The following is a 25,368-nucleotide window of genomic DNA, read 5'->3' as shown; positions in this document are numbered from 1 at the left end:
GGACATACGTAGGTGTAAAAAAATTTATTGTTCATCTGAAATTCAAGTTTAACTGGGTGTTCTATATTTTATCTGGCAAGCCCTCACTGAAACAGTAGCTGAACCTCTAGAAGGGCAAGAGTTGGAAAACAAAAGAAGAGACCATGGAAAGTATACTCATTCTGATTCACTGGGTTCATGGGAGCCCCTGTTTGTTTCCAGAATGGGATGGTTCCACCCGAAGACCTAAGTCAGACTCTCTCCCTCCCCTCTCTACCCTCAAACCATTACTTGCCATCACCTAAAAACCCCTTACCTTCACCGCCACCTCCCCCGCCCCCACCATCCATTGAGGCTTGCATGGTTGAGGACCTTGACCATCATGATGCATCCTTAGACCAGACTACAATATGTTCTCTTCTGAACCAGCTTCTACAATGGTGCTGAGAGATCTTTCTAACCACCAGGTTGGTTAAGTCCACTCCTCTGTTTAAAACCCTTCTCCAGGTCCCCTTAGGAGACTGCCCTTAGGAGAAAGTCTAGACTCTAGGAAACCTGGCCAGACCTCGCTGAGATGGCCTCTGCCCTGCTCTCCACCCTCTGTCAGGCTCCACCTTTACATTCGTCTTAATTTTTGCCCCCAGCTCCCTGAAAAAGGCGTGCTCTTTTTTGCATCAGGCCCCTTGTACACACTTTTAATTCATTCAAAAAACACTTATTTCTCCTCCACTAAGTGCCAGGCACTATACGTGGTATTGAATCCACAGAGGTGATAAAGACATGGTTCCTACCATTATGGAGATCTAGACCAGGGGCTCAACACTCAAATGTGTATAAGGTCTGGTCACCATACTGATGAGAGCAGAGAGCGGGGGGAAACATGGCTCCCTCCCTCTCTCCTACCCTATTTTGGCAAAAACACGGATGTAAGAAACATCTTGCTTTTTCTTGAACTCTTCTGTTAGAAAGACAACATCACAAGCTCTGCAATGAACATCAACTAAGCTTCTCTGCTGGTGCACAAGAAGGAATGGTGGGGACTGTAGCAAATTAGGGCCTGTTTAAAGCGGCCAGTCAGTACTCAGTTCTACCAGATTGTTTTTATAAGGGAATTTCCAGAGAAATCAGAAATCTGAATTTTCATGTGAAACCTTCATCGTTGGCCAGGAATGAACAGCAGCAGAATGAGAGCAACAACGACAAGCCGACAAAACCGTGGGCCACACACAGTACGTTCACGAGTTTGCTTTTCCTCTTGGTCCTGTCGTGCTAGAACGCTGAATGTTCCAATAGCTTGATTCATTCTTTACCTCCTCTTTACCTGAAAAGCTCTTACTCACCCTTTAGGCCACAACTTACCATTTATTTCTGATAGTCACTTTCCGTAACCACCGCTCTCGACCCTGGACTGTGTCCTGTCTCTGTGCAGGGTGTTTCCATGGCAGGGCTCTACAGGAAGCCTGCCTTCCCTGCCATGGCACTTGTTTTAATTGCACGGTATTGTAATTGCCTTGGTGATTGTTTGTCTTGTAGCAGATAGTCATCTCCACGAGGCTAATAGTTCTGTTGATGGTGTGACTTCCGGTCCCACGGTACAGGATGCCTGAAGCATAAGGGTGCCTAGAGATTAATGGCCAAATGAATGAGTGAAGTTTATATTCTCCTACATATGTGGCTGTGAGCCTGCTTTTTCTCTACTCTCTTAGGACTTGGGCTGTTCATTTATTTGCAGGATTCTGCGCCCTCTGCCTTCTCCTCATCTTTATGCTCCAGGCTTCGGTCAGCTGTCGCTGTGCTGTTCTTACTGCAGAGATGTGAGAAAGGTTTAATCTTGCTTGGTTCTTGCCAGATAGATTGGAGTATGAATAAATAAAAAGCAGATCCCTTGTTGGGCAGAAACATGGATGCTCAGACACTATCTGTATATAGTATCATGCAACATCCCTCACTCGCTCCATCTCTCCCTCACCAACTCAGTGGGTATCAGTGTTTAACCCTTTCATACCTGGTGTCATCTGGCTCCAGAAGTGTTCCTTGACATCAGCAAAATGTGTCAAACACTTGATGAATAAGGATGATGCCCTCAGAGAGTTTTATTATAGTAACTACTTAAAGTAAGACTTTGATATTATTTTAAGTCAGTTCTTCAGAGCAAATATTCTATTTTATTTGTTAAGGGGCTGAGTTATTTTCTCCCTAAAAATTTGCCTTTGTTGGTTAATTTCTGAAAATCTTTGTGAGGTCTGAGGGGTACTTTATGCATAGGTAAGCGCAGCAGATGGAGTTTTGTGTGTGTGTGTGTGTGTGTGTCCATCCCAGTGCTACCTTGGTGGGAGACCTTAAGCTGGTTCCACTGGTCTCACCATGAACAAGTGTGGGGATAACCCCCAGCCCCATCCCTGTGTCTGCAAGGCACTATTTTCTACTTAGTGCAGGTGTGCGAGTGTGTGTGTGTATAGAGGGGGCCCTTCAAGTGCCCTGGGCCATTTCTGACATGGAGTGGGTTGGATGAGAAGCTGGGCAAACTTTCGGATGGAGAGGAGATGAGCCCCTCCCCTCCTGGGGGATGTGGGGCTGTCGTTGATTGGTTGTCATCAGTAGATGAAAGTGAGGGAGCTGGGTTTCCATTCAGCTCCCAGGTCTCTCCTCTTCTACTCTCTCAACCTGTCTTTTTAGTCCAGTCTAGTGTCAAGAAGTACTCACTCTGAGAATATGCTCTAGATCTGTCTTATACTTGGACCAGGGATGTTGAACTTAATATTTAAGAATATTCCCTCTTAGTTTTCTGGTTCCTCCATTTCTCTCTTGCTTCCACACATTAGATGACTCACATATGTGGAGGTGGATGTCCTTGGAAGAGCAGTGAAGAAAATCAGTCATGAAGGAAAAACACACTGATTACTCCTCCAAAGTATTATTTTGTACCATATAGGTGTGTCTTATATCCTTTTTGCCATTTGGTAGCCATATGGTGTCTGATTCTTTGCAACCCCATGGACTGTAGCCAGGCTCCTCTGTCCATGGGGTTTCCCAGGCAAGAATCCTGGAGTGGGTTGCCATTTCCTTCTCCAGGTGATCTTTCTAATTCAGGGATCAAACCCGTGTCTCCTGCATTGGCATGCAGATTCTTTACCATTAAGCCCCCTGGGAAGCCATCTTATATCCTGCTTGCTTGTAAATGTATGTTCAAGATTTTAATGAAAGAACATTTCTAGGGGCAGGCATTTAAAGAATTTAGGCACATTTGCTGAGCTGACCAGAGGATAGACCCTTGAGAAAGTCAAACAAGGACGATAGCTTGTATCACCCTTGGTTAGCAGAATACTCTTACATGTGATACTGTCCTTCTGTCCAGATTATGAAACATCCAGGATGGGTGGTATAATCCTAAGTAACAAATGAAGACCCAGAGAGTCATGTGACTTCTGGAGAGTTGCAAAGCAAGAGGCAGAGGATCCACACCTTTGGACTTCAGTCCCTGGCTTGTTCTGCACCCCCAGGCTGCCTCTCCAGGATATGAAGGATTAATCGTGTCACTGAGGTATCTCTTCCCAGGAGGTGCCTACAGGGTGGGGACAAGATGTTTCCTCACCCTGTGCCTTACGTGGCACCATCCCTCCATCCTACGGAAGGTCAGCCCTAGACAGACAAGCTTTCAGGCTTCCCTGGTGGCTCAGCAGTAAAGAACCTGCCTGCAATGCAGGAGCTGCAGAAGACTCAAATTTGATCCCTGGGTCAGGAAGATCCCCTGGAGGAGGGCATGGCAACCCACTCTAGGATTCTTTCCTGGAGAATCCCGTGGACAGAGGAGCCTGGTGGGCTATAGTCCATGGGGTCACAAAGAGTTGGACACAACTAAAGTGACGTAGCACACACGCAGGGGAGCTTTCATGAAGACCTCTTGGCCTCTTTTCCTGCCATGGCTGCCAGGACTGCAGAATCCTAGTTTGTTTGATGTTCAGTGAATTAGTTAATCTACGCATCAGTTTTTATTGATGATCATCCTAGGCTAGGCTGAGGGGAGAGAGGTGTGTGAGTTGTCCCCTGTCTGGCTGAGATGCAGAGGGATGAGGAAGAGGGGATGAGACTTAGCGCCAGTGAGTGGCTGACTGCCCGTGCAGTGCTGGGACAAGAGAAGGGGTCAGGGAGAGCTTCATGGAGTGGGTTGAGATGCCGGCCAGGCTGGGGTGGGGAAGGGACATCAGGCAGGGGGGTCAGCTTGAAGAAAGTCATGGACGCCTGAGAGTGGGTAGGTTTATCTGACTGGTGCTGAGCTTGGGCAGTGATGGGAGAAAGGGCCATGGAGATGAAACCATTTTCCTCAGATTGAGACTGAACCCATGTACCAGTACTCAAACTTGGCCAAAACCTTGCTTGGGACTCTAACCTACATGGCTGGTACTCGAACCCAGCCAAAACCCACAGTAATGAAGCCCAGGTTCTTGACGTCTCATCACAGAACGAATTCAGTGAGAAAAGAAACAAAGTGATGGTAAGAAGTGGATTTATTCAGAGAGAAACACACTCCACAGACAGAATGTGGGCCATTGCAGAGAGCAAGTGCGGTGGCCTTGAAATATGGTGTGGTTAGTTTTTATGGGCTGGGTAATTTCATAGGCTAATGAGCAGGAGGATTATCCAGCTATTTTAGTGAAGGGCTGGAGATTCCCATGAGTTGGGCCGCCGCTCACATTTTGTTCTTTTGATGGTGCCTCGGGGTGTATCATTTAGCTTGCTGATTCAGGATCAAGTTCTAGTCAAAGTGTAACTTGTTTGTCATCTCGACCCATTTGATTCTAACTGGTTTGTGTGGTGTCCTTAGGCTGCGTCATTCTTTCAAATGTTGTGCCCTGCCCCCTTCCTCCGGTTTCAGAGATGGACAAAGGTGAGATGATGAGGGGCCCCAGAGCCCAGACTAGGTCTGGACTTTACGCTGAGGCAGGTGAGAATCACTGGGAGGTGGTGATGAAGGTGAACAGAATAGTAATTAAAAAACAACAACAACAAACACGCACTTTCCTGCTGCAGCATAGAGGATGAATTAGAGGAAAGTGAGGCTTCAGGCTGCAACATCAGTTAGGAATGAAGAAGGCTACACTGGGTCACCCTCACAGGCTGGAGAAGAGGGCGTGGGTACATTTGAGAAGTAGTCCGCAGAGAAGGTTGACCTCAGTGGAGATGGATTTGATGAGGTGACGGGGGACAGAGGGAAGACTCTGGGCCGACAACCCTTCCTGGACAAGGGGAGCATTGCTGCTCAGGAAAATGAGGGGTGGAGGATGAATCCAGTCTGGCCAGGAAAACTAGAGAGCCCCGCAGTGGTGTGTACCCAGCAGGAGGGGATGTGGGTCCAGCGTGGCCGAGCACACGGTGCTCAGAGGTGCGTCCTTCCAACTCTGAAGGAAGTCCGGCAGAGGGCTGTCATCCCCTCTGTTCTCTCCCGAAGCATCGCCTTCATCCCTGAGACAGGGTCTGGACCAGCCCTGAGGGGGAGGTGTTCTCAATTCCAAACATGTGTCCTCACACTCCTGGCCCTTCATCTCAGGAGTTTAAGGTGTGCTCAGGCAGTGAGGGGAGAGAAAAGAAGGCAAACACTTGTAAAGCAACTGCAATTAAAACCAAGAATTAGAGCATCAGGTGCTTGCCCGGCCTGTCAGTGGAGAAGAGAAGTAAGTTCGAATTAAACCTCACTTGATCTGGGTTTGAAATAGATTTAAAGCAGCTCCACCAAGCCAGGGCAGGTCCTTAAATCAAAGCTGAGGCTTCGGGTTCCTTTTGTTAAAGAAATGCCCTTACTTGATGGAACACCAAAACCTCATTAAATTGCAAACACGGGACTATAAAAGATGGAGAATGAGCAATTCCACTTAAACGCGGCAGCTCTCCACACGTTGCCCCAGAAGGACAATGAGTTCTAAAGTTCAGGGTTACACATGGCTTGGTAAGTGTTTTTCTGCGTCTAACACTAAACAGGCTTGGAAAAGGGCCAATGTGAGAAGGAAAGAGAGCAAGAAGAGAGAGGGAGAGACATTCTCTAGTCAGCCTCCTTCAAGAATGAAAAATAAACTTTTCCCCCCTGCAGAAAAAAAAGAAAAAAACCCCGAAGAAAAGCAGACAGCTGCTAACTAGTTGTCTAGCTGTCTATTTGTGGACACTTCCTTTCATCTTGTCATATCTTTTGTGCTGTTTGAAATGTTTGGAGCTTAAGACTGGAAGAACGCTCAGTGGCATCCAAACTTTCATTAAAAGAAAGGGAAAAGGAGACAGAAAGTTCTGACAACAAGTGTGTGTTTAGATGTCTGGGCCATATTCTGCCCAAATACCAAGCAGAGGAGAGATGTATTTTTAGCTAAATGAAGCCCCGCAACACACTTCTATTAAAAAATACACAAGAAGCTAACATGTAGGAAGCCAACCGATTTTGTGGGGAGGCTGCAGAGAGATACAAATGGACCTTAAGAAAGGTCCAGGAGGGGCCTCCTTCCCAGGCTTGGCCAGGGTCCCTTTGTGCTGGTTCATTGGAATGCTAATTTCTGCCCCATTGTCCCTCGGAAGCCACTCTCCTTTCTCTCGCTGGAAGCCCTTTCTCACTCTCTTGTCTTAGGTGGTCTTCACCAGCTGCTCCTATTAGCTGAGAACCTCAGGAGATTTTATTTCTCTGAGTGCCGTTGTGCTCGGGCCTTTTTTTGTGTGTTTTGATCGATTCCTCAATTTGATTTTCATTTTTCCCCCCTTGCATTCTTCATCAGGGGTTAGACCACCAGATTATGGTTTCCTTGTCAAAATTAGAAACCCAGCATGGATGGTCACAAGAATCCCAGGGTTTTTTGCCTTTGACATCCATTTTGGAGGAAATGGAGATTGAAATCTTAGCAGGAGAAGCTCTTCAGGGACTCTTTGATTTTTCCTTTAAAAGGAACCAAGTCCTGAATTAAAATAAATACCTAGACTTCAGATGAGGCGACGACGTTGAATCAACAGAGGGCCCAGGCCTTTGTTTCTCGGGCTGTCTGCGTGCACCATAATTAGGGGGAGAGAGCTTGGGGAATTATCTACAGCTCAGCTCACACAGCCAGGTTTCTTTTCAGACCCAGTCCTTACCGTAAGACTCAGAGAATGCATTTGAAGGGCTTGTCTGGGTGCCGATGGTATGGTGCAGAATGGCAGAGGGGCAGGAGCAGAAGAGATGGGCTCTGCTCATTCGTGTCCCGAAATTCCAGCAGCCTTTAGTCTGCCCATCCCGGTGGCTCTGGCTGCTTTTTACCCAGTATTAACCTGCATTGTGCCCTCTTTCACTTTCCACTGTGTCAGGAGGCGGCTGGTGCAGGGTGACAGGGTGGCGTGACAGGAAGTGCTGGGGTGGGGGTCAGCCAGATCTGGCTTCTGCCCCACCTCCTCTCTGGGCCTCGTTCTCCATGCCTGTAGAATGGGGATCGTCTACTTTATGGTCATGTGGATGATACGAGATCATCTATGTTGAGTTCCAGGGATCTGGAAGGCATTCAAGAAATATCAGTCTCACCCCCCTCTATTCCTCCACTCCTGCCTCCAGGGAAGACTGTGGTATGATTCTCAACTTAATACCCAGCTTGAGTCTGTCCCTTGAATGTGCTCTGTTTCTTCATGGCTCAGTGATTTATTTGACCCCGCTGCTCTTCTGACTGCAGTGGTCTTGCCCCAGATCCTCCCACAGCTGGTTCCTATGCATCATTTAAGTCTTAGCTCAAATTTCAAAACCCTTTCTTGACCTGAAGGTAACCCTTGGTTGGTTCCTTTCTAATAACCCTCTTTATTTTTTCATAGCACTTGCCACTGTCTGAAATGTTCCTGTTCTTTTGTTTTGCCTTGATGGGTGTTATTGACTTCCCTCTACCGGAATGTAAGGTTGCAGGCTTAGGGGCTTTGTCTGTCTTCTTCACTAGCATACTGGCTGGCATCAAAGTTTATATACTTTGGTCTGGTCCTGGCTGGAGATACAGCATGAGAAAGACCCAGATCCTGCTCTCCAGAAGTTTATAGACATGTAAACAAATAATGATGATGTGCACAGGATTCTTACGATGATTCAACTGACTTTTGGCTTCCAGAAAGGAAACAGATGTATACACACGATTACATAGTACTCTGAGGTCAAGGCATCAATAAAAGTGTTCTAGGTATAGTTGTGACACTACAAAAAAGATTTGACAGTTCTGCCTGGATGTGTTCGGTAGGGCTTCCAAGAGAAGACAATCCAGCCAGGATGTGCAGAAGGAAGAGCAGATCCTGGCTAGGTAGGCCAGGAAGGGAGCTGTTCTAGGCAGGGAACCAGCATGAAAGGTGGAGGCACAAAGCAGCACCCAGGGGCAGTGGCGCATACCTGGTTCAGGTTTCAATATTAAATCTGTAAAATTTCATCAGATTGGTTTCTGCTCTACATTCCAACCTGTTGCTTTCAATTCTTCACCTAACATCTGTGATATTAATCATCTCTCCTGACTTAGAGTCATCTGAAATGTGTTCATAAAGCCCTATAAAATTGATCAGCAGCTGGGACTGAAGAGGAAGAATGGAAATGGGCATAGGAAGGAGATGTATGCCCAGGAAAGTGATGAAATTTGAGCTAGTCACGGGGGCGGGGGGCAGAATGCGAGGTGCAAAGAATCCTGGATCTGAAGTTGGAAGCCTTGGACTCTCGCCCTTTTCTGTCACTCCTTGTGTGGTCTTAGGTGGATCATTTAATCTGTCTAAACCTCAGTTTCTTCATCTGTTTAAAAAAACTCAGAACCACTAGTTTAGCTAGTAATGGTAAGAAATGAGAATCATAGGAGAAACGTCTGAGCTTCCAAGGACGCTTTGCCATCAGTGAAGTGGTACTAATGGCTATGAGAGCACCCGGAGATGCTAGGATTCCCTGGGCTTGAAATGCTTCTTATTCAGTTTCCTAACTGTTTCCAGGTTTAAGTTTAAATATTTGTATATAATTTTATTGATTCATTTTTGGCTGTGCTGGGTCTTCGTGGCTGCAGGGCATTCTTCTCTGGCTGTGGCTGCCCAGTGGCTACTTTCTGGCTGCAGTGCTTGGGCTTCCCGTCGCAGTGGTTTCTCTTGTGGAGCACAGGCTCTAGGCACGTGGGCCTCAGTAGCTGGGGTACGTTGGCTCAGTAGTTGCGGTTCCTGGGCTCTAGAGCACAGGATCGGTAGTTGCGGCTCATGGGCTAAGTTGCTCTGAGACATGTGGAATCTCCCTGGACCAGGAATTAAATCAGTGTCGCCTGCATTGGAGGTGGATTCTTTATCAGAGAAGCCCTAGGTGTAGGTTTATAAAACCTTTTCACTTACTTTTTTCCCTCAATCTCCCCCTACATTCATTTTTAATCCAGAGTACTGGTGTGTCTTCTACTTTATCAGTCAACAGTTCAGCACTGGAGAGATTTCTATTCCAGGTCCTTCTCCAAGAAGTGATCAAATAATACCCATTCTTTGGTGTATCTCCTTACAGAGACGTTAGTGAAGGTTGGAGAGAGTCACTGGGCATCTCACCTTATGTCAGCATGTTAAATCCATTTTTCAGATTGCTCAGGGTATGAGTCTTTGTTGCTATGATATGAGCTGGAGTTCTGCCCTTCACTGGCTGTGCCATCAGGGGGTATGTATGGTGTGATAACTTTAAGGAACCCCAGGCATCATCTAATTCAGCTCATCTATTTTGCAGAAGAAGAAACTGAGGCCTTAAGAGAGGAGGGGATTTGTTCAAGGCTTTGCAGTCAGTAGGTGAGTCCAAACGAAGCAACGGAAGACAACAGAAGAAAGAAAAAAATCACCCCTGGTATAACCGTCATGATTCTACTCTTGTTTAAAAATACGTAAAAACTGTCATGTCAGTGTATGGCAGAAACCACTACAATATTGTAAAGTAATTAGCCTGCAATTAAAATTAATTAATTAATTTAAAAAACTGTCAATATACTAACTTGTTTCCAAAAGGATCAGGGTGACTTTTAAAAATATACACTACAAAAAGATTTCTATGATTGAGAATGAGCAGACAGGCCACAGATTCAGAGAAAACATATGCAAAGACATATTTGATTCAAGGACTGTTATCCAAAAATATACAAAAGACTCTTAAAAGTAAAATGACCCAGTTAAAAATGGGCAAAAGATCTGAACAGACACCACACCAAAGAAGATATACAGATGTCACACACTGTATGGAAAGATGCTCAACATCACATGTCATTAGGGAAATGCAAATTAAAACAACATGGTACCACTATTCACTTATTGTTGTTCAGTCCCTAAGTTGGGTCTGACTCTTTGAGACCCCATGGACTGCAGCACCTCAGGTTTCCCTATCCCTTCACTGCCTCCTGAAGTTTGCTTAATTCATGGCTATTGACTCGGTGATGCCATCCAACCATCTCTTCCTCTATTGTCCTCTTCTCCTCCTGCCCTCTCTCATTCCCAGCATCAGGGTCTTTTCCAGTGAGTTGGCTGTTCGCATCAGGTGGCCAAAGTATTGGAGCTTCAGCATTAGTCCTTCCAATGAATATTCAGGACTGATTTCCTTTAGGATTGACTGCTTTGATCTCCTTGCTGTCCAAGGGACTCTCAAGAGTCTTCTCCAGCACACAATTCGAAAGCATCCATTCTTCGGTGCTCAGCCTCTCTGTGGTCCAACTATCACATCCATACATGACTACTGGAAAAACTGTAGCTTTGACTATGCAGACCTTTGTTGGCAAAGTGGTGTCTCTGCTTTTTAATACTCTGTCTAGGTTTGTCCTAGCTTTTCTTCAAAGGAGCAAGTGTCTTTTAATTTCAAGGCTGCAGTCACTGTTCACAGTGATTTTGGAGCCCAAGAGAAGAAAATCTGTCACTGCTCCACTTTTTCCCCATCTAGTTGCCATGAAGTAATGGGACCAGATACCATGATCTTAGTTTTTTGAATGTTGAGTTTTAAAACAGTTTTTTTTACTCACCTCTTTCACTCTCATCAAGAAGGCTCTTTATTTCCTTTTTGCTTTCTGCCATTCAGTTCAGTTCACTGAACTGTTCAGTTCAGTCAGTCATGTCTGACTCTTTGCAGCCCCATGGACTGCAGCACGCCAGGCCTTCCTGTCCATCACCAACTCCCAGAGCTTGCTCAAACTCATGTCCATCAAGTTGGTGATGCCATCCAACTATCTCATCCTCCGTTGTCCCCTTCTCCTCCTGTCCCAATCTTTCCCAGCATCAGGGCCTTTTCTGCCATTAGAGTGGCATCATCTACATATCTGAAGTTGTTGATATTTCTCCTGTCAATCTTGATTCCAGCTTGTGTTTACCCAGCCTGGCATTTTGAATGATATACTCTGCATATAAGTTAATTAATCAGGGTGACAATACACAACCCTGTCATACTCCTTTTCTAGAGTTTTTCCAGTCCATCATTCCATATCCAGTTATAACTGTTGCTTCGGCGCTCAGCTTTCTTCATAGTCCAACTCTCACATCCTTACGTGACCACTGGAAAAACCATAGCCTTGACTAGATGGACCTTTGTTGGCAAAGTAATGTCTCTGCTTTTCAATATGCCAGCCCTTAGTAACCACTAAATTTTTACTGTTCTCATAGTAAAACCTGACCTTCAAACAGGTTTCTCAGGAGGCAGGTAAGGTGGTCTGGTATTCCCATCTCTTTAAGAATTTTCCACAGTTTGTGGTGATCCACACAGTAAAAGGCTTTAGTGTAGTCAGTGAAGAAGAAATAAATGTATTTGTGGATTTCCCTTGCTTTTTCTATGACCCAGCAAGTGTTGGCAGGTCCCTCTACCTTTTCTAAATCCAGCTTGTACATCTGGAGGTTCTCAGTTCATGTACTGCTGAAGCATAGCTTGAAGGATTTTGAGTATCACCTTGCTAGCATGTGAAATGAATGCAATGGTATGGTCGTTTGAACACTCTTTGACATTGCCCTTTTTGGGATTGGAATGAAAACTGACCTTTTCAGTCCTGTGGCCACTGCTGAGTTTTCCAAATTTGTTGCCATATTGAGTACAGCACTTTCACAGTATCATCTTTTAGGATTTGAAATAGCTCAGCTGGAATTCCATCACCTCTAGTAGCTTTGTTCATAGTAATTCTTCCTAAGACCCCATTGACTTCACACTGCAGGATGTCTGGCTCTAGGTGAGTGACTACACCATCGTGGTTATCCAGATTGTTAAGACCTTCTTACTAGACACACTTATTAGAATGGCTAAAATCCAAACGACTGATAACATCAAATGCTGAATAAGACGTAGAGCAGTAGGAACTCTTTGTTTTATTGCTGGTGGGAATGCAAAGTGGTACAGTCCTTTTAGAAGACAGTTTGGAGGTTTCTTACAAAACTAAATATACTCTTACCATACAGTCCAGCAATTGTACTCCTTGGGATTTAGCCAGAGGACTTGAAACCATGTGTCCACACAGAAACCTGCACACAGATAGCAATTTCATGCATAATTTCCAAAACTTAGAACAACCAAGATATCCTTCAGTAGGTCAATGGATAAACTATAATATATCCAGACAGTAAAATATTATTCATTGCTAAAAAGAAATGAGCTATCAAGCCTCGAAAAAGGCTTTAAATGCATATTACTAAGTGAAAGAAGCTAATCAGAAAGGCTACATACTGTATAACTCCAACCATATGACATTCTGGAAAAGGTAAAACTATGAGAACAGTAAAAATTTAGTGGTTACTAAGGGCTGGGGGCTAGGGGTTGGGGAAGGGATTAAATGATGAAACATAAGTCACTGAAACTATTCTATGTGATCCTATAATGGTGGGTACACATTTGTCCAAGATCACAGAATATACAACTTAAGTGTGCACCCCAATGTAAGCTATGGATTTTGGGTAATACTGAGGTCAGTTGGTGTCAATGTAGGTTCATAGATTAACCAGTCTGGCGAGTGACATTGATAATAGGAGAGATTGCATGGGTAGAGGAAGGGAATATATAGAAAACCTCTACTTTCTGCTCAGTTTTTCTGTGAATCTAAACCTCTCTAAAATAAAGTTTATTGAAAGTGTAATTGGGGAAATTAAGTCAAAAGGAAAATAATGGCAGGGAAATAAATGGGAACCCTGGGTGAGGTTAATGGATAAAACGTGTGCCTCAAATTTTTGCACACTTGCTAGAGGTGGGTCACATACTTAACTTCCAAACAGATAATTTCAAAAAAAGGAATCATATTAGTACTGGGTTGGCCAAAAATTTTGTTTGGATTTTTCCATACCATCTTACAGAAAAACCTGAACGAACTTTTTGGCTAACCCAATATGTATTAAGGGCTGATCGTATCTCAGTTGGTAAAGAATCTGCGTGCAAAGCGGGAAACCCAGGTTTGATTCCTGGGTCAGGAAGATCCTTGGAGGAAGAAATGGCAACCCACTCCAGTATTCCTGTCTGGAGAATCCCATGGACAGAGGAGCCTGGCTATAGTCCATGGGGTCACAAGAGTCAAACATGACTTAGCAACTAAACCAACCAATATGTATTAATATTCATATGTGAAAAATAATTTAGCACAGTTGATTCCTTTAATCCTGCAACTAAGCTCAGAGAAGAATTTCTCTTATGTTTCTCTGTACTGGGGACAGGATGAAATAGTGAACAATGTCCTCAACAACATTTTCTATGTAATTAAAACAGTAGATTTCCTAGGTAGAGGCCCTAGCCTTATAATGCAGTTTACCCAAAGGGGTCCTCAGTGGTCACCTGAGGCATTCTGGCCTGGCAGTGTAGGTCTATATGAATAACATGTTGGCAGACCTCCCGAAAGAAATTGTCATTATTGCTGCTAGGTCTGGTTGCTACCTGTCAGGGGAACAGAGGGTGTCCTCAGAGTCTCAGGCAGTGGACTGGACACTGGTGAGAGTTGGCATTCACCTCCCCCCGCCCCATTAATTAAATGCCAGGACTGTGGAGTGACTTCAGATAGAGCACTGTAATTGTGTCGACCTCCTTCCCTCTAAGGAACTTGTTTCTTTTTTTGAAAGAATATTGCACAGGACTGAAAGAATGAGGAAATTAAAAAAAAATCAACTTCGTTGAGGTGCAATTTGCATATAATGAAACTTACACTTGCTAGTGTACAGGCTACTGACCCGTGTAACTCCCACCCCACGAAGACACAGAACATTTCCATCTCCTCTGACTGTTTTATGAATGTCTCTCTCTTCTTCGGTTAATCTCTGCCTCCTTTCTCCTCTCCCCATTCCCCACCCCAGGCACAAGCTGACATATCACAGCAGATTGGTGGTCTGGCTAGTGTTTCATATAAATGGACTCATACGATGTGGGTGCTTCTTTTGTGTCTCGTTTCTTTCATCTTGTATAAAGTCTGTGAGATTCATTCAGTATCCTTTCATATGTCAGTAGTATACTCCTTATTGTTGACTACTATTTCATTTCAAAAGTATACCACTATGGATTTATCTGGTCACCTGTTGATGAACACTATGGTTGTCTCCAGTGCTAGGGTGTTCTGAGTGTAGCTTCTGTGAACACCCATGCATGACTGCTTATGTGGACACATGTTGTCGTGTCTACTATTGCTGTGACTAGTGGGTGGTGGTGTGTGTTAAAGATTACCTACTCCTCATGTGCTGTATCTCTTCCTGCCTGTTTCCTGCTTCCTTTTACCCTCCAACTAACATAGCCGACCTAAGAGGGCTTCTCTTGTATTTTTCATTTCCAGGTGGTAACACTTACTCAGGTGGTGCCTCTCCTTTATGAAGATGCTCATCAGCCTCTGTTCAACCTGCGATGGGCTTTTTTTTTTTTTTTACTGAAGCTCCAGAGTATTCTCTGGAGGCATGCCTGAACTTACAGGTCCTTATTTTTGGCCTTAAGGCAAGCCTAGTTCTAAAATACAGCTTTTCCCAGAGAGAACAACATGGAAGGGTGAGGTAGTGCTTGCTCTGTTTAATAACCCTCACCCCCCTATTATTCTCTCTTATAAAATGCAGTTACTTGTCTTCATTATATTTATCACAGTTGTTAATTATATACAGTTTATTTGTGGTTTATTGATTATAATGCTTGTCTCTGCTATTACATTGCCATTTTATTAACCACTGTGTACCCAGCACTTAGCATGGAATTTGGTTTGAGTAGGCACTAAAAAATATTTGTTGAATGAATACAGAGGCTCCAGCCATCATACAGTCTCCATTATTGCATGTTTCAGACCAGGATGCCTAAAGGTAGGTCAGCTTCTTGGCCCTGAGATGGTTTGCCCGGGTTGCCAAGGGCATTAAGATTTCCCTTCCTCTGTTTAATGTACATATACTGCGGAAGGCTGCCAGACATCAGTAGCTGAAGTGATGGATCTGCATCCTCATACTGATGGGGATTTGAGACCCAAAGGGATTTTTCGAAGACATCAAGCCCTATTTCAAGCATAATGGTTTTGGGACTTAGAATGGTAAGACTCGAGTTTGATTCTCAGCTCTACCACCAAGTCATTGTGATTTTGATCAAGTAACTCCCTGAGCCTTGGTTTCTATCCTAACAGGCCTTTTCATACGATCACAGCTCTTACATCACTTAAAGCCATTTCCAGGCCAGATGGTTTCTTTGACAAGTTCTCTTGTGCCATGAGTTTAAGTCCACTTATGTTATGGATACTTTCAACTGAGGTTTCCATTCTCTTCTTGTGGAGTGGAATCCAGAGGTGAGAGCAGCCACTGCTCAAGATGTGGCCCGATAGTGCAGAGATAGGCAAGGTTATTTTTCCCTTCTTCTGGGTGCAGCTGAGGGGCACGTCAGCTCTCATGGTGGACACGTTGCTGATTCAGGTCCAATTCCTCATTGATTAATAACCCCACCTCCTCTCTTTATGTCAGTCATTGTCAACATTGCTATTATCTCTTTAAATTCAGTTTTAAGCCCACTTGCTGTCTTGGTGACTTTAGAAAGTCGGACCCTCTTGGGTATTTTCCTGTTGGTTCTCAGTTGATCCTATTGCCTTGAGGTAAAAGCAGAAGCCTCAGTATTGCCCTTATTTCCAGGAAAACCTTGGCGTTTCATCTCTGTGGGTAAATCCTCAGGACAGGGTTACTTAACAACATCTGTGAGTTCTTATTATGTGCCAGGTGATGTGTCAAGTTCAGTAGGGAAGACAGAAAAGAGGAAATTCTTCTTCAGGTAATAAGTGCATGGATGAAGGGAAATACAGGGGCTCAAACAGCAGAGGAGGGACCCCAAAACACAGAGACTGGAGCAGCAAGCCAGCAGTTCAGCATACAGGCTGAAGGAGGAATAGTTAGAGTTGATCCTTGGGGTGGATAGTGTCTAATTCATCAAATTCTTTGCAATTTGAAGCTTCTGCTTCTCCCAATCTTGCCATGCCATTAACCAGCACCATATAAAAGAGGAATTCCATACCGGGATGATCCATGGATTTCTTTCAGTTCAGTTCAGTTCAGTTGCTCAGTCGTGTTCAGCTGTTTGCAACCCCATGGACTGCAGCATGCCAGGCCTCCCTGTCCATCACCAAAGCCCAGAGTTTACTCAAACTCATGTCCATTGAGTCGGTGATGCCATCTAGCCATCTCATTCTCTGTTGTACCCTTTCCTTCCCACCTTCAATCTTTCCCAGCATCAGGGTCCTTTCAAATGAGTCAGTTCTTTGCATCAAGTCTGCCGCTGTTACCACTGTTTCCTCATCTATTTGCTATGAAGTTATGGGACCGGATGCCATGATCTTAGTTTTCTTAATGTTGAGCTTTAAACCGACTTTTTCACTCTCCTCTTTCACTTTCATCAAGAGGCTCTTTAGTTCTTCTTCACTTTCTGCCATAAGGGTGGTGTCATCTGCATATCTGAGGTTATTCATATTTCTCCCAGCAATCTTATTCCAGCTTGTGCTTCCTCCAGTCCAGTGTTTCTCATGATGTACTCTGCATAGAAGTTAAATAAACAGGGAGACAATACAGCCTTGACATACTCCTTTTCCTATTTGGAACCAGTCTGTTGTTCCATGTCCAGTTCTAACTGTTGCTTCCTGACCTGCATATAAGGTTCTCAAGAGGCAGGTCAGGTGGTCTGGTATTCCTATCTCTTTCAGAATTTTCCACAGTTTATTGTGATCCACACAGTCAAAGGCTTTGGCGCAGTCAATAAAGCAGAAATAGATGTTTTTCTGGAACTCTCTTGCTTTTTTGATGATCCAGTGGATGTTGGCAATTTGATCTCTGGTTCCTCTGCCTTTTCTAAAACCAGCTTGGACATCTAGAAGTTCATGGTTCATGTATTGTTGAAGCCTGGCTTGAAGAATTTTGAGCATTACTTCACTAGTGTGTGAGATGAGTGCAACTGTGCGGTAGTTTGAACATTCTTTGGTATTGCTTTTCTTAGGGATTGGAATGAAAACTGATCTTTTTCAGTCCTGTGGCCACTGTTGAGTTTTCCAAATTTGCTGGCATATTGAGTGCAGCACTTTTACAGCATCATCTTTTAGGATTTGAAATAGCTCAACTGGAATTCCATCACCTCCGCTAGCTTTGTTCGTAGTGATGCTTCCTAAGGCCCACTTGAGTTCACATTCCAGGATGTCTGACTCCAGGCGAGTGATCACACCATCGTGATTATCTGGGTCATGAAGATCTTTTTTGTATAGTTCTTCTGTGTATTCTTGACACTTCTTTTAATATCTTCTGCTTCTGTTAGGTCCATACCATTTCTGTCCTTTATTGAGCCCATCTTTGCATGAAATGTTCCCTAATGTATCTCTAATTTTCTTGAAGAGATCTCTAGTCTTTCCCATTCTGTTGTTTTCCTCTATTTCTTTGCTGAGGGATCACTGAGGGAGGGTTTCTTATGTCTCCTTGCTATTCTTTGGAACTCTTCATTCAAATGGATGTATTTTTCCTTTTCTCCTTTGCCTTTAACTTCTCTTCTTGTCACAGCTATTTGTAAGGCCTCCTCAGACAGCCATTTTGCTTTTTTGCATTTCTTTTTCTTGGGGATGGTCCTGATCCCTGTCTCCTGTACAGTGTCACGAACCTCTGTCCATAGTTCATCAGGCACTCTGTCTATCAGATCTAGTCCCTTAAATCTATTTGTCACTTCCCCTGTATAATCGTAAGGATTTGATTTAGGTCATACCTGAATGGCCCGGTGGTTTTCCCTACTTTCTTCAATTTAAGTCTGAATTTGGCAATAAGGAGTTCATGATCTGAGCCACAGTCAGCTCCCAGTCTTGTTTTTGCTGACTGTATAGAGCTTCTCCATCTTTGGCTGCAAAGAATATAATCAATCTGATTTCGCTGTTGACCATCTGGTGATGTCCATGTGTAAATTTCTTTATCCATTTCTTTATTCAGTGAATATTGCAGCATTTTCCAAGTGCAGGGTCATAAAAGGGCACAAAAGAAATAAAATCTCTGTTCTCATGGAGAGATGGCCGTCACAGTCTCTGACTTAGACTGCCTCAGGCCCTTCTGTGCCTTCTTGACCTGTCCCCAAGATTCTGTGTTTCTGAGTTCCTGGTTATTTGCCTTTTTATTGCTTCAGTGTAACCTTATAGCAGAGACTTAACACTGCTTCTCTGGAGTCCCCTCACTGATATAACCCAGACTCTTTCTGGCTATATATATGACTTTTGAAAAATATTCTCAGCTTAGTTGTAGCCCTGAGACCTGTTACCTTCACACACAAGCCTCTGGGTGTCAGTGGGTGGCACATCCCATGGGGTTTGTTTTAGCTACACCAGTCAAAACTGGAGAGCTGAGAAGCTGAGTGGGTCCAATCAAGGGTGATTCTTGATATCAGAGTGTGTTGTGTTTGGTTTATAGCAGAACTCCATGCTGGGCTGAAAATAGAACACACTGAACTTTACTGGAAAAGGGAGCTGGCAAGAGCTTTGCCATGCCTAGGACCCAGTCACATGGGCTGGGATTTGGGGCAGGGATCAGGTCTCAGGAGGGAAACCAAACCAGAAGCCCCTCCTATAGCCTGTGATGACTGTGATGGGAAGGAAAACTAAAATAACGAACACTGATAGTTTTTACAATGGACTTGACACTGTTCTAAACATTCAGCATCTACTTACTGATTTAATCTGGGACTAATTTAGTCTCTGTCTTTCCTAGGAGGTCTTGAAAGGATGCCATTAAAAGAGGCTAAGATAAAAAGAATAAATAAAAAGGGCCAAGATCACCAGATGGTCCCGCCGAAGACAGACACATTTACACTGAGAGCTGAGGGCTCTCAATGTTGCCTCTGTTTCTCCTAAGAATGTACCATTATCTTTCTTGACTGTTGTGATGCTGACGGAGGTTAAGAGGGAAGTGTCCTCACAGTTCAGGGTGGTGTGCATGACAAGTCGCTTCAGGTGTGTCTTGACTCTGCGGCCCTATGGACTGTAGCCCCCCAGGCTCCACTGTCCATTCTCCAGGCGAGAATACTGGAGTGGGTTGCCATGCAGGGTGGTGGGAGGTGGGGTTTAACTTCTGTGAACCTTTGCAACAGCTTCTCTGTGCAACCGTTGCCACCTTAGATTTTATTTCCCACTCTGGCATCCTGCATCTTTTTCACTTTTAAGCAGAACTGAGCATAATGAGCCTGTTGAAAATCTCAGGAACCTGTCTCTGGGTCTAGATTGCTTTTGCCTTTCCCCTTACAAAAGAAGCCTCACCTCCTGGTTTCTTGTTGATTTTTAGAGGCACGGCTGTTTGACAAACCATTTCAGGTGCTGTCGGCAGGCTGCCTAACGAGTCCTCATCCTTCACATCACTGACTGTTCAATTGATTTAGGGAAAAGTGCCCCCCACTGATGTGTAAGAAACAGATGCCGCATAATTGTTCCGTATCTTTTCCCCCCCCTTTTCTTTTCCTCTGTCTCTACTTCTGTATAAGCTTTTCAGGAGATCTGATGGTTTCCCTTGCCATTTCTCTACTGGGAATGTATTCTAATAATGCAACTTACTGCCAGTTAGGGTATTATATTAGTTAATATCTATGGGTATTCTTACCTTAAGGTAAGAAATTACCTTAATTTCTTAATGTAATTTAAGAAATTAATGTTTGTTGCTGTTTCAGCGTATGTTCATTATTGAATGGCCAGTTTTCCTATTTCTTGGTTACTTTAAACTTTGAAAACACTTTGAGCTTGTCTTTAAACATCACCTCTGTTTCCCCCTGATTTGGTGGTTCTTCTCTTGTCCTTTCTTCCTAAGGTGGTAAATGGAAATTCTTGTGGGTCTGTGGTTAACCTGGTCCATAAGTACCTTCAGCAAACTTCTCTAGCTGTGTGACTCTAAGTGGCAACCCTTGAATAGAACCTATTCATTTTGTTATCAATCTGATTTCCTCCATGGACTCATATGCTTTGTATCTTGGGAATAGCAGAATACACATCTGAGTTATGGGCTCCCAGGGCTCAGTGAGACCTGAAAGGGGGTCTAGTTTGAATCCCTATCTGATGCTTTGCTTGACTTTCTTGGCAGCATAGAGATATCAGAACTTCTTACCTGCTTGTGTGTTCTGGACAGGCGAGGAAAAGAAAAGAGTGTGTTGCTGAATTCAAGAGACAGATTTTTCATTTTCATGACTAAGTCTGCAGTTGTGCTAATTTCAAAAGAGCAGACTTTGTTCTTGTTGTTTTTGTTAGATTAGAATGTGTTGACTATTACCAGTCAGTGAGAATTGGTAGGTCCTTGGTGGTTTGTGGATAGAGCCTTAATACGCTATTACAGATGTGTTGCATGTCCATACGTGTCTCTGGTCTTCCCCAGAGTTGCAGGAGGAACCCGGTCATAGTGATTCAATTAATCCTGTTTTGTAACTAGGATGGAAAAGTTCAAGGGAAACTCAGCTGCCTGTGCCAAAACCCAGAAACTTGATTCTAGGAGCTGCTTAATTGTGGAGGTTATTTTAAGTGTAATTATTTGAACCAAGGATTCCTGTCTTCTCTGGAAATGCATTTCTATCCTGATCTGTTCCACAAAGGATTAGAGACAGCTCAAATATTTCTTTTCATTACCCAACAACCCTTTTCCTCAAAGAGCTGAATGGAACATATTTATCTTTCAAATTAGCATAAATTAAACGAACTGTGTTTTGAACATTTTTTGAAAATTAGAGGGGAAATGCAGTAGGAAAAGCTCTGGAGTTAGATAACCTGGCCTCTTCTCCCAGTTTCACTGATTAATAAGAGCTCTGTGGCTTTGGATAAGTCATTCTAATTTTGCATCTGTAAGATGGGGAAAGTAATACAGATGATTTAATAGTAACAGCTTCCACTTAGTTCAGCTGGTAAAGAATCCACCTGCAATGCAGAGACCCTGGTTCAATTCCTGGGTTGGGAAGATCTACTGGAGAAGGAATAGGCTACCCACTCCAGTATTTTTGGGCTTCCCTGGTGGCTCAGCTGGTAAAGAATCTGCCTTCAATGCAGGAGACTTGGGTTCGATCTATGGGTTCCATTCCTGTGTCGGGAAGGTCCCCTGGAGAAGGGGATGGCTACCCACTCCAGTATTCTGTCCTGGAGAATTCCAGGTCCATGTGGTCGCAACGAGTTGGACATGACTGAATGACTTACACTTTCATGTATACATTATAGCTCTAAATCCCATTCTGTCCCTGCAAAGTATGTTTTGATGTCTCCTGTTTAAAGATGAGAAAAATGGAGGCTGAGGACATGTCCACACAAGTCCAAATAAATAAATAAGTGATAAAAAATTAGAGCATCAAGGCTCCTTTTGTGATGCCAGGGTCTGTAGGTAGAGGGAGGAGCTGATGACTGAGATTCTGTTCATCACATGTTTTTTTGATGCTCATGGAGTGGTGATCAATGATGTAGCTGCTGCCTTAGCACAGGGATAGTCATCTCACTGGGGCCGCTGAGCCCCTGCCGCACTTAAATCCACAGTTTGTAAGCTTGTTCTGGCTATCCAGTTTGTTTCTTACTTGTGCAACTGAAGAAATAAAGGTTTGTGTTAGGATAACCCGGGTTCACGCTCCACTCTGCTTGCATTAGTTATGTAGACTTAGTGGCTTTGAGACTTCTCTGGTGGTCCAGTGGTTAAGAAGCCACACTTCCAGTGCAGGGGATGCAGGTTTGATTCCTGATGGGAGAACTAAGATCCCACATGCCATGCTTGCAGTGAGGCCAGAAAAAAATAATAATTAAATTTAGTGGTTTTAAATAATATGCAATTATTATCTTGTAGTTTCTGTAGCTCAGAAGTTCAGGCCTGGCTGAGTCAGGGCCTCTACTCAGAGTCTCAGCGGGTGCAAACAAGGTGCCTGCCAAAGTGTGTTCTTATCTGGATGCTTGAAAGGAGAAGAATCCAACTCCATCTCATTCAGATTGTTGGCAGAGTTCATATCATCATGGTTTATAGAAGCCAGGATCTTGGCTTCTCACTGGCTATTGGCTATTGGCTACTGGCTATTGGTCCCCTACAGTTCCTTGCCAAGTGGCCCTTTCCACAGGAAGTTCAAACACAGCAGCTTACTTCTTCAAGGCCACCAGAAGAGCTGGAGTGAGCTGGCTGGTGAAGTGGAGTCTCACATTAAGTAATGTAATCACAAGGTTGACATCCCATCTCCTTTGAGGTTTTCTATGGGGAACCCACTCCAGTATTCTTGCCTGGAGAATTCCATGGACAGAGAAGCCTGGTGGACTACAGCCCTTGGGATTGCAAAGAGTCAGACACAATTGAGTGACTAACACTGGGTTAGAAGCAAGTCATAGTTCCTGTCCATGTTCAGGGAACTCTCAAAGCTGGTTTGGAGTTTTCTGTGGGAGCTGGATCTATTTATTTATTTCTTTTACTGAAGATGGTCTTTGAGTCAGGAAGGTTTGGCCATTTGTGCAGCTTCAAAAGAGTACAGAACTAGGGGAAGGTCATACCTACCTGGGTGACCACATAGCTGAATCAATTTGGTGCATACTTGTTGAAGCCAAATCTTATTATCCTGAACCTATGTTTGGAAAGTCCCTTACTTTTTTTTTTTTTGAATTTTCTTACTTTTTATGTTGGGATCTTAATTCCTTACCTTACAGGGTTAAGATGATGTATGTCAAAAAGGCTATTTGCAAAAAGTAACATGGGCTTCCCAGGTGGCTCTAGTGGTAAAGAACCCACCTGCCAATGCAGGAGATGCAAGAGATGTGGGTTGGATCCCTGGGTTGGGAAGATCCCCTGGAGGAGCAAATGGCAACCCACTCTAGTAGTCTTGCCTGGAACATCCCACAGACGGAGAAGCTTGGCGAGCTACAGTCCGTGGGGTCCCAAAGAATCAGATGTGACTGAGCATGAGGACAAAGCGTAAAACAGTAACATAATCCATACAGTAGTCACCTTCCCGCCCAGATTCTGGATTCCCATCCACATCAGCTTCTGAGAGATGGCACAGTGCCAGCTTCTTTTCCAGGAGTTCATCTGCCCCTGCCCCACGAAAATAAAAATGCAAACGCTTTCTGGTGTGATGAAAAATAATGCAACGATTTGCACATTTTGGATGCTTAAAAATCAACAGGGGCCATTGTAAAGAGTCTTCCAAGCATCTTTTCAAAGGACTGACATGTCATCATTTTGCTGAGAGTTTTCATCTCTTTTTCATTCTACCTTGTAATTTTCCTTCTGGACCAGTTAGTGAAGAAAAAAAAAAGTTTAAAAAGCAGCAGTAAAAGAAAGCCTTAAAAAAACACTCCCATGCTCCACAGTTAGAGGTTTCTGAAATGGCCACTTCCTGCCTGATTCTGGCCTTGCATCCTTATTCAGGTGCCTGAGTTAGGAATCCTTGGTTAAGAAAACAGGACCATAATGATATCTTCTGTAAACATATGCTCACTTCTAAAAGGATTCTTATGATTACCAGAATATTTATAATTTTCACCGTGAGGATTGGATGGTTTAGTTTTTGATGGTTCTAAATCTTAACATGTTTGCTCTGACAAATGGTGGATGGACTTGCCTTTAGTGGCCACTCCTTATGGTTGTGAAATGAGATGGTTTAGCTCAGTTTTGGCTATTACAGTTTTCTATATTCCTTCTGGGTTTATCATGAACAATACTGAGCAATTTTTATTATACTTTTATCTATAATAGTAGCTAACTTTCACTATTTTTTGATCATTGTTATATTCAAATTATATATTTTTGAGGAGGATATTGATACCTACACTTGGCTTTGCCTATTCCTCTATAATTCATAGATTAACTCGTCTCATTTATCTATGCATGGATCACCCTTAATGCCCAATCTGGTTATCTAATTGCTGGGTTTGATTTTTTTAGAAGAATCTTAATGCAGGCACTAAATCAGAATCCCCAAACAAAGCAGTATTTTAAATGAACCTGTTAATTTTCTTTTTACATTTTGGAAACTATTTCTCACAAAACTTTATCTGAGAGTCAGTTGTATGCAGGCATTCTGATTGAGGCTAGAATACAAATAAAACTATAATTGCAATAGTATTAGCTATAAGTTCCTTGAGGGTAATGGCTTTGTTTTACTCACCTTTGAATATACCAAACACAAGCTCTTACAACATACTAACAATCATGAAAGAAACAGGTAATGTTTTATAGAATTATTGATAAAATGTTCTGGAACCAGATGATTTTAGTGCTAAGTTATTTCAGAATTAAAAAGGACAGATACATAACTTATTTTCTATTGCAAAGAAATGAGTAAGAAGCATTTTTTGTTGTAAGGGAAGTGGCATATACTCCAAACTCCCTCCATCTGTTTGTGTGAGTCCTCATAGGAGGCATGACCCACTTCATGCTGAAATGGACATGTAATTGCCTAATATAAGCTGAAATAATATAAGCTGAAATGAACATGTAATTGCCTTCCTTGGGCCCAGAAACTGGGCTTTGTGCAGGCTGTCATACCAGAGTTTTGAATCTGAATCAGTGGAGCAAAGAAATAGGAGCAGTTTAGAATAAAGAATCTGGAATGGTGGGAATGGCACCTGGAGTCCAATGATAGAAGTGTCAGTGGTCATGTACCCAGGGTCCCTTGATTTACAGGACTGGTTTCCTAGCTTTGTTACTAACCTATGGACTGTCCTCTCTTTTAACTTACAGAGGCGTACATATGGAAGCCCCTGGAATCCTCCCATCTTGTTAAGGAAATTAAAGCAATACTCCATCTTTGCAGGGAATTTGCAGTGGTTAACTTTTTAATCAAAGAAGTGAAAATATGAAGGTAGAGATTCCTATAATATTACATTTAATTCTCTAAAACGAGCAATGCACAGTATGAATAGATCTTGTGAAATTTTTAGAGCAATATAATACTGATAGTATACAGAGGAAAATGGTAGACATTCTCACTAATGAACTGATACAAACATCCTAAATAAAATGATTACAAACTGAATACAATAACATCAAAAGAATCAT

General features: G+C 43.4%; 1 long non-coding RNA gene across 1 annotated transcript in view; it reads left to right on the top strand.

The window, feature by feature from the left end:
- Nucleotides 1-25,368, top strand: part of LOC138988866 (uncharacterized) — a 325,118-nt gene that overhangs the window by 172,114 nt on the left and 127,636 nt on the right. Inside the window, exon 8 of the long non-coding RNA XR_011465052.1 lies at nt 9,674-9,732. This is a non-coding gene — a long non-coding RNA (uncharacterized lncRNA). The remainder of the gene's footprint in view (nt 1-9,673; nt 9,733-25,368) is intronic.

Source organism: Bos mutus, chromosome 8, assembly GCF_027580195.1.
Source record: "Bos mutus isolate GX-2022 chromosome 8, NWIPB_WYAK_1.1, whole genome shotgun sequence".
Classification (NCBI taxonomy): Eukaryota; Metazoa; Chordata; class Mammalia; order Artiodactyla; family Bovidae; genus Bos; species Bos mutus.
Note: the sequence above shows the minus strand (reverse complement) of the source record. Positions and strands in the feature narration are given on the sequence as shown.